The sequence below is a fragment of the Erithacus rubecula genome, assembly GCF_903797595.1.
Source record: "Erithacus rubecula genome assembly, chromosome: 2".
NCBI classification, from domain to species: Eukaryota; Metazoa; Chordata; class Aves; order Passeriformes; family Muscicapidae; genus Erithacus; species Erithacus rubecula.
The window spans coordinates 97,548,467-97,557,364 of NC_136685.1; positions in this window are offsets into that span (position 1 = coordinate 97,548,467).

Below are 8,898 nucleotides of genomic sequence, written 5' to 3' on the forward strand. Positions count from 1 at the left end.
TAGATCAGTGCTATTGAAACCTGTGCTATGCCCACAGTTTTGGTGCGTTTTTCCTGTGCCTGGTTCCTCCTTTGCCGGCGGGAATAGCGGTGCCGGCGCTCACGGAGGTGGGGCCAGGCGGCCAGGCGGGAAAGGGTTGGGTCACACCTGGAGGAGATGGGGAAGCTCAAGGCCATTTTCCCCCTGGGCAAAACGCTCAGATCTGGATAATGATCTTGGATAACATCTGCGGTCCATCCTTAGGGGGCATTTGTATCCTAGATTTCAAAGAAAGCTCATCTTGTGCAACCCCTGTGCCTCATCCACCCTCCACTGTCTTTCACAGGCATTTGGCACACTCTTTGATAAGGCTGCATTGCAGGCCCGGTCTCAGTAAAACTTCCACGTTTATTTCCCTGTTCCAACCGTTCTGATGGGTGAGGAGGAGTTCTGGCTCGGCATTGTGTCATGGGTGGTTGCTCTGGGTAGCATTCTGTGAAAAGGAGGGGTGGCAGTGTCAGCCTGTGTTAGCCACCAGAGAATCTAGAAAACGAGCTGCTCAATTGTGGCTTGCCTTAATAAAAGAAAAAGTACTGAAGCCTAAGGAAATCCCTGCAAGATATGGAAGGGGAGGGAGAAAAATTCGAAGGTAGCCCATTTCCAGGTTCGTGTCCTGAGCCACAGCCCCCTCCTGCTCCCTTTGTCCTGTGTAATGTGAGGAACCAACCTCTCTTATCAAACTGCAAACTAAGAAAAAATAATAATAATTTTAAAAATCATCCTAAAGGTATGTTTTCACAAAGCTTTCTCTGTTTCCCCCCAGGGTTCTGGTGAGCTGCTGGCTGTCCTTCCCTCTTTGCAGAGACAGCTCTCCCTCCCTCACAGTGTGTGTGCACTCACACGAGGAGGACTTTGCACACACCCAGAGCTCTCCACTGGGACACAGGGGCTTGGCTGCCTCAGTGGCAACGAAGACAAAAAACCCCAAACCTGAATTCAGCCTAACCCAAGCTTCCGTTTGCCCTGTGAAGCCGAGTGTGGCTGAGAGTGTGGGTGTGGGCGCCTACACGGCTCTGCCGAGGTCTCACGGTAGAGGCAGAGCTGAGGAGGGGAGCAGGCTTTTCCTGCTGCTCTTAGCATTGATTTTCTCCTTATGGCAGTGCTAATTATAGCAGCAAAAATAAGTAATTGGTGTGTTGTAGACACTTTTATCTCACTGTGATACCTTTTCCCCTTCGAGAGACGGAATCATTCTTGTCCCTCCGCAACAGGGACAGACCTGGCCGTGGCATTGATGGTCCAGGTGCAGCCACCCTGACCCCGCAGGAAATGTTTCTGTAGGATTTTCTGGAAGGGTTGGGTTGTGCATTATGCAGAGGAAAAAATTACGGTATGTGACTTTTTGTGTCCCTCCTCTGTAATTCAGAGAGATGGGTGAGGGTTTCTCTGTGCCCAGAAACTCCAAAACTAGTTTAAATTCATGAAATGTATGTATTAAAATTGCTTTATTTTCCCAGGTCACCCTCCTTTCTAGGCAGGTGGAGGTGTGCCTGGCTTGGGTGAGTTTCAATTTTTGATGGGTATGAATGAAATAAAAGCCCTTGGAACTCATCCTCTCAGCATTTGTACAGAAGCTCCGTTGAAAGAAGCTCCGTTCTCACCAGGAATTTGGATGAATTTTGTACTCCTCCCATTCAGACAAGCCCCAGGGCCCTCTGATAGTTCTTCCCAGGGAGTTGGAGGGAAGCAAATCTGATTGTCCTGAGATTTGAATGATGGAGTAACTAGGGAGGAAGACGACAGAATTCTTTACAAGTAAGGAGAGCAGAAACTTTCCTTCCATGTGGAGGGCAGCCAGTGAAACAGTTACTTTGGATTTTAAACTCCCCGTGCACTTCCTCCTCCCGGCAGTGCGGGCAGGAGCTCCCGACAGCCGCTACTGGATTTTATTTACTGGTTTTATTGCCAGGCCAGTGTGATTACACCTTAGCCAGCCAGCTCCAGGGACACCAGTGGGTCACCTCCAGCTAAATCAGCTAAGGTGTGGGGCTGCCACCAGGTGCCAACACCTCAAATTGCCCTGGCCAGAGTGGGAAAAAGGGGCTCCCTGTGACCCCAGACACCCCAAGCTCCTTCCCTGGCATCACCAGCATGAGGGTGAGGAGGAAGGTCTGGATGCTGCCTCCCCACCATGTGTCTCCCCACTTTCCCCGTGCATGGTTGGTCCCTGCCCCTCGTTTTGGGGTGCTGCAGAGGGCACCCAGCCCAGGGATTGCAGCCTGGCTCCCTCCTGCAAGCACTACTCCTGAGAGGGGGATGAAATACAGGCAGAGGCCAAAGTCTACCTGCTCAGTGGCAGGGACAGGATGTAATCCCAGCATGCAGTAATTATATTGGTGGCAATTGTACAGACCCTTGCCCGCGGCCAGAACTGTGGCAGTGCTGCTGAGAGCTGAGGGCAGGGGTGCTTACTGGCTGAGGGCTGGGTTTCTTCTTTCCTGGAAATGGTTGTAAAAGGCACCGGGAGATAAAAACCACTGTGCATGGAACCCCAAAGTGCTGGCAGGGCAATTCTGCAAGACAGGGAGGTGGGGAGGGTCCTGGCCTCCAAAGCAGGGTGAGCTGCACTCCCAGCTCACAGCTTCTCAGGGCTCTCCCGTGATGAGGAGGGATTCTTGGGCTGCAGCCATGAAGGTAGCAGGGACAGGAGGGCTCATCTGGGTGAGTGTGGAGGGGCCAGAGGCAGCCATGGGTTCTGCAGCCAGCACTGGACCCCCTCAGCAGTCAAAGCAGAGCTGTGAGGAAAGGGGCCCAGCTGGAAGTGGCGCTGCTGAGCTCCCTGGGCAGTTCCACAGCAGCAGGTGTGTATCCTGGTGTTGTCTCATCCCAGGCGTGTTGGAGCACATGCTCTGCTGCAGCACAGGCAGGACAGGCAGGGAGTCTCCAGCAGCAGTGCTGGATCCCTGTTGGGAAGCAGCTGTCCCTCTGCATGTGTGGCAGCAGGACAAGGAGCAGGAAAAGGTGCATCTCTAACACAGCAGTGTCTGAACAGAGGTTGGGATATCCTGTCCCATCCCCTGGCCCTGCCTGGAGCTGTTTTGTGCCCAGGTTGGCATCACCACTGTCAGTGGCCAAGGCTGTCCTGGTGATCTTCCTTGTTATAGAGGAGCTGATATGAGTGCAGCAGAAGCACCTTCTCTTTCTCCTGCTGCCAAACCCCAAGGAGCTGCACTGCCAGAGTGCTTGGCCAGGGCTGGCAACAATGGGATTGTCCCAGAGCACCCAGCTGGGGACAGGTATTCCTTCCTCCAACTGACCTTCTCTGCCCTTATCCCTTCTTTCTCACTCTAATAATCCTGCAAAAGGAGAGGGATGACAGGGACAGCACCTAGCTCCTCCTGGGGGTTTTTGAAGTGGTAAAGAAATGCTTGAACTCCATCCGCGTACAATGGGATTTATGGCAGCTGTCATCCGGCAAGAATGAGGAAGCCTTGAGGGGGCCCCAGAGTGCCATTTGTCCTTGGGGAGGGGATAGGGGATTTTCTACCACTGAGGTTTGAGCTTGGAGGGGGGTGGCAGAGATGACAGGGCTTGTGGGAGAGAGGAAGCACAGCTTATCATGCCGTGCCAGCTGCGGAAAGCATGGGTTTCAAAGGCATGCTCATGATTTCTAGGAACCTGGAAAGAGACTGAGTCAGCCCCCAGTGGTGGCTCATCCAGCATTTTCCACCAGCTTTTCATGGAGAGCATTCCCCCATCTCCCCAAACCTTGGCAAATGCTTGTCATCTCAGTCAGCTAATGGACTTTACATTGCTTTCTTGAGCTCTCAGCCTCCATCCTGATGTGCAGTGCATCCCAACAACAGCGCATCCTGATGAGCTGTGCATCCCAGTGTCAGGGAAAACGTGTCTTTCTCAGGGCAATGCTCCCATCAGCATGGGGAGCAGACTCCAGTGGGGCAGCAAAATGGAGCAGGGAGATGTGGTGATGAAGAGTTGAGCATAATGCAAGGAGGGAAAATGCCTCTCACAAGGGAGTGGGGTGTCAGCAGACCACCTGTGGCATCCTTTCCATTGCATTCCAGCAGCCCCCTCCAGAGACTGAATTGGGAAGCTGCTCATGTGGCCAAGCCTGCCTGGCTGAAGCATCCTGTGACCTGCCAGAGAATTCAAAATCCAAACAACTGAGTAAGAAGGGTGAGAGGCTGCTGCCCCATCTCTTCACTGTTCACACAGTTGTTGGGTTTGGTGCATAGAGATGTCTCTTGTGAAAATACCAGAGAAACACAGGGCATTGAGGGCCACCACCAGTATTGACTGGTTACTGGAAGAGGCTGGAGGGGCTCTGAGTGGAGGTTTTTGGACATTAGAGCACATGTGGATTTGCTGGTGTCTAATAAAGATGATGTATTTTGAAGCACAGCAGAAACATTCAAAGGGAGTAGCTTTCTGTCCACTATTCAGCTACTGATTTGCAGGATACTCCTGGGATTTCATTACCTTTGGAACCTTTGGTGCTGGATCAGGCAGGTAGGAACACTGACCAGTAGGATTGCAGGAAACCAAGCAACAAAACCAACCAAACAAACAACAACAAAAAACCCTAAAAAAAAAAAAAATCAAAACAGAAACAAGCTAGACAGTGCAGGCAAAATTGGCAAGAGCTCTCCAGAGACAGATGCTCATCACCTCCAAGTCAGTCTGAGAGCTCAGGGCTCTCCGAGGAGGGTCACTGTCCTCCCAGACTGGTGCTGGACCATGTGTAGGGGATGTGAGGCGCACAGGATTCTCCAACAGCTTCTTCCCCCAAGCACAGGGCCATGGATACCACTGGGGAGGATGCTTAGGGGAGGCTGCTGGGGTTTAATACCCACCACAGACTTCGCAGAGAGGCCATTTCCACAGGGAGTGGGACCTGCAGGCTCTGTGGGAGCCTGTGGTGATACTGGGTGCCCCGGGCAGCAGAGGCACAGCGAATGGACAGCCAGAGAGACAGTGCTGAGCCGGCTGGGCTGAGTGGGTGGGAAGTGGAGCCATAGGTCGAGAAAGACAGGGAGACGCCGGGAGTGGCAGGGGCTGTGGGAGGCAGGGAGACAGAGCCCGGTGAGTCAGCCTGGTGGGGTGCTTTGAAAGGTGGCAGGGAAGCACAGGCAAGGCAGGTTCTGCTGCAGCCTCAGGAGCCATCTCCCCCCAGCTGGCGCTTTCTCCATCCCTCCCTGCTCAGTCAAGGAAAGCAGATTGTCCTCCAAACTGGGGCAGCCTGCGGAACCACTGCTCCCTCCTTCCAAGATAATGCTGGCGCGGAGCCACTGCGGTGAAGTGTTTCCTCATCTAAGCAGGAGAGTTACCGAAGCTGGCTTGGAAGCAGGGCTTTCCAGCGGCCAAGCTTGGCCCCGGGGCTGGCAGCGCAGGGGGCGAGCAGGGCAATAGCTGTGCTCACGCCAGCAGGGCTCCCATCCCGCTGATCTCCGCGGCACCGCGGGCCAGGGCTCACCCGAACGCCGTGCTCGGATGGGAAGCTGCCCTGGGAGACAGGAGAGCCCCGGGCCAGGCACGGCGAGTGCGTGCGGGCGGCTGCCGAAACCTGGCTGAGTCACCGCCCTGCCGCGGGCGGGAGATGCAGAGCGGCGGCACCGCTGCGAGCGCCTGCTCTGCACTGACGGGGCTGGGCTGCAGCACACAGACACACAGCTGGCAGGAAAGCCGGGCTGGAAGCAGCATGTGTCCGAGGAGAGGATTTCTTCCAGTGCAAGGGGACATTGTGCTTTTCTGTGGGCTTTTAAGACACGGTCTTCAGAGGTCCTGTCTTGGGTTGCGATACAGAATGTAGCCAAAAGTGTGTATTCTGTCCCCATCTGTTGAAGCTGGGTGGGGCAGCGACCCTTATCTCTGTGGCACACACTATCTGCTAATGGGCCATCTTTAAACCAGCTGGGGCAATCATCTTTGTCTTTCCACAGCCCATCCTCCTTCCAGGCAGATATCATCTGCTGCTGGCCCATTCAGTGCCACTGTGTGACTGATAAAATTACATCATCCCACTGGGAGATGCTCCAGCCAGGGGAGCAGCCAAGCCTTTCCTACCTAGATAAAAACTGAAATTTTGGACAGCAAAGTACCTTCTTTCCACTGGATTCCAGAGGAAAACTGGACCTTATCCACATCATCCCTGGACCTTCAGAGGAAAACTGCACCTTCTACAGGAGCACTGCTCCAGCTGAACCACATCTGCCACTGCAGGAAGATGCAGCCACCATTGAATGGGACTGCTGCCAACACCCTGACTGACTGACAGGGTGTCAGGCTGTATTCTGACTCTGTCAGGGTTGGGATTGTTCTTTGTAATAGTGCATTTCTATTTTAATTTTCCTACTAAAGAACTGTTATATTCCTAATTCCCCTATCTTTGCCTCAGAGTCCCTTAATTTCAAAATTATAATAATAATTTGGAGGAAGGGGGTTTACATTCTCCATTGCAAAGAGAAGCTTCTTTATTGGCAGACACCTGTCCTTCAAACCAGAACAGGTCCTCACAGTGCTCCCTGAAAGACCCTATGGCATGTTTGACCTCCATTGAGCAAACCAAAGTGTCAGAAGGTTGGAAAAGGCTGCTCTAATTTTGCCTTGGTTGAATGAGAGCATCTTCCTTCCCTGAACCTCTCTCTGTGACGTGACTGGGATGTGACCCCAGGGCTCCTGGTGGTGCCCACTCCCATGTGCTGCCCCGGGCTTTGTGCACACCATCCCACCTCAGATGGGGACACACGGAGCATTTCAGGGAAGGGATGTGTCCTGCAGAGGTCTGGGCAGTGTTTTGACACCCAGATTCTTCCCCATCTCTCCTGAAATGGAGAGCAGTGCAGGGCTCACCAGCCAAGGGGGTGTCAGCTGGGTTTCTGGTGACGTTCAGCAGCCCAGGTGTCCCAGCACTGGTGTGTCAAGAACACTACAGACCCTGAAGATGAAGGTTCATCTTCTGAAGCTGTAGCCTCTCCGGCATGGTCAGTAAATTTGTATAAATCTCCTTACCTGGGTTCTGCTGGGAGACAGAAAAAAAAGGTTGCACTGTTGCATTGGCAAGCTGCTGTACCAGCCAGGTTCTCATCTCTGTCTAGCCTGGTTGGGCTCAAAATCATGAGAAATGGCCAGAAAAGGGGTCCTGGGTGACTGCTCTCAGCCTTGTGGGCAGAGCACTCCTACAGGCGGACCTGCTGGATTCCCTCTATTCCCATGCCAGAGGAATGATGGCTGGGGACAAGGTGCCACTGGGGGTTGAGTGGGAAGGTGCCTTTTCTGGATTCCATGCTAAAGGCACTGCTGAGGGACTGTGCCTCTCAACAACGCTCAGATCTGACAGGCTGTGCAACCAAACCCTCATCCCTGCTCAGGCCACGTGCCTTTGCAGCCTCATCATGCTGATTGTGGTGAAAAGTAGCTCAGCCAAGAAGGACAGGGCTCCCTGGGATCACAGCTGAGATATTCCCTGTTCACAGCTCAAACTGAGCCATTGTCCCCTGAGCAGTGCCTTCCTGACACCTCCTTTCCCAAGCATCTCTGCCTCTGCTCTTCTCAAGCCCAGTTCCTTCCCTTGCTCCCTACACCCAGGTCCTTGCCCCCACTCCCTCCTGAGTGCCACATCAACAGGGTGATGCTGGCAGTGACAAGGGGTCCTCCAGAGTGAGGGGAATGAGTTCCCCTGCCCCTTGCACATGGCCATCCATCCAGCCCCACACAGGGTTAGTTTGGGAAGGGGTGAGATGCAATTGAGACAGCCACACACAGCTGTTTTTTTCTTTGTTCCCATCTCTCCCTCCTCACTCCCAAATGATCTGAATTAAATGAAACACATTTTAGTAGTCAAATCCATAAGGGTGGGTCCCACTTTGCTTTGACCCTACAGGGCATTTTGTACATTTAATTTGATTTACACCTGAAATATCAATTTAATATGCTAGATTTTCTCCCACACCCAAGTAATGCTAAAAATTAAACAAGATCCTACAGAAATGTTTGTGCCATTACCTCGTTAGCATCATTATTTATCAAGTTTAATTACAGTGCTGAAGCTGTACATGCAACATTACTCCAGTGGGAGCATGGAGAAGGACATGGCCATCCAGTGATGTGTCTGTGGGCTGCCTTGGTGAAGACAAGGATCCCCAAAGATGGTTTTCCTATGGGCTCTGGCCAAGAAATAGTAAACAGTCTGCACTTCCACCTGGTAGCTGAGCAAGCAGGCATCCCACTACCACTGGAAAGCTCTCCTTCATGGAGCTGGTGCCTCTCCACACAGCTCCTCTTGCCCTGCCAGAGGCTGCAGGACTTTCTCTCCACTGTGTGTCTCCAGTGGTGCTGGGCACACCTCAGCCCTGACCACTCACGTCAAGGCTCCAGAGCTGATGATGATATTATTATTATTATTGTTGTTGTTGTTGTTATTATTCCTGATTCAGCCATGCTTGTAACTGCATGTCTGACTCGGAGCACCCAGTGGAAGTGAAGTGTGTGCTCCAGGACCTCATTAAATGAGAACCTCAAAGCAGGATTTGAGAAATCCCAGATAACAGTGAAGTCGTCTCAGCAAGCTCTTGGCTTGGGAGTGCTTGGAATAATGTCATTTGTTACCTCTTCCAGCTTAAAAGACAAGGAGTCATTAAAATAAAAGAAACCTCAAGTTGAAAGCACTGCGGGGAAAAAAAAATCAATTAAGCCCCACATAGCTGTATTTTGTCCTGGAGCAAAATTTCAGACATAACAGAGAAATTACATAGCCTGAAAGAGAGGAAGACAAGGTTTTATGTGGGGTCTTGCTGAGGTATTGCCTGAAGCCATGCTGAGGTGGCTTCTCACCTGGTACCTGCAGAAACTGTAAAGTCCCCACAGGAGCAGGGGGAGCAAGTAGGTGCTGGGATGCCCTGC